The sequence below is a fragment of the Aplysia californica genome, unplaced genomic scaffold (assembly GCF_000002075.1).
Source record: "Aplysia californica isolate F4 #8 unplaced genomic scaffold, AplCal3.0 scaffold00710, whole genome shotgun sequence".
Taxonomy (NCBI): domain Eukaryota; kingdom Metazoa; phylum Mollusca; class Gastropoda; order Aplysiida; family Aplysiidae; genus Aplysia; species Aplysia californica.
In genome coordinates this window covers 117,309-118,535 of record NW_004797980.1, presented here as the reverse complement: position 1 = coordinate 118,535, position 1,227 = coordinate 117,309, and positions in this window count along the sequence as shown.

The window sequence follows — 1,227 nt, the reverse complement described above, 5'->3', positions numbered from 1 at the left end:
AGTATGTTAGTGTTTTAGCGCCTATAAATGGCTGCTTGCATAGTATGCTTCCCAGGAAGTTGAGTTTGTTTTATAATGCTCTCAGGTCTGCTGGGGTAATAGTATAGATTGTGAAGCGCACAGGGCTTGCTGTTGAGCGGAGATTTGCGCTATACAAATGCTATCTCTTATTATTAGTAGTAGTATTATTTAACCCTATCCGTGGGACATGGGGTCATTTTGTATCCACAGGGTTGTATTCTTCACATTTAAAAATACTTCTAGAGCGAAGATCTCTTTGCATTTTTCAGTGTTTCTCAAAAAATAATTCTGACAGACTGCTAAGCAAAGCGTGCGGATCAGATTAACGAGTAATGGAAAGTGATGGCAGAGAGTTCCCCACGTCGTATGAATACGATAGTAAAACAGGACGTACGGATAGGGTTAACATTATGACAACACAAGCCCCAATTATTCTAAAAAGTAATCGACATAGCTTGAAGTTGAAGATCGTAACACTGGTACCGAAGGCAGAAACGCTGATCCAGCATTTTAACGATATTTTTGGATATTCCCTCTGAAGGGGATGGATGGTGAGACATTGAATCATTACCAGCAGACAGGCGAAGATAATATGATAGAATAGCCTCCCCGAATCGGTTGCCGAACTCCCATCATCAGCTTACAATGGCGAAGAATCTATACATCCCACCACAAAATGCCATTGTCATAATTCTTTTGTAACCTTCTGCGTAAAACCACAAAAAATACCAACTGCAAGAGATGGCCTTTATTCTCTCAGTCTGGAAATTTACCACGGCCTCCTCGTTTCTTGTCCAATTTTCAAAACCATTCAAAAATTCCAACACAATGTGACTTGAATCTGGCGTAAAACTCCCCCGGGACCTCCTCAAAATGCCAACGTTTGTGGAACTAAAAGATTGAGCTCCCAAGTAGAAATGTCGCTAGATTTGATCACGGAGTCTCAAGTCAGTGTGTCGGAAGTTGGAGGCAAAATTCCATATGTGCGACATCTTTTGCATGGTCCATGGGGGATTCAAAATCGAGATAGAGGGAGACGGTGAAGGAGCTCTCTTCCCATCTCTCTTTCTCTCTCTCTTTCTCTCTTTCTCTCTCTCTCTGTCTCTGTTTGTTTGTCTCTTCTCTTTGTGTGTATGTGTGTGTGTTTGTGTGTGTGTGTATGTGTGTGTGTGTGTGTTTGTTTATTTAGATGTGTGTGTGTGTGTG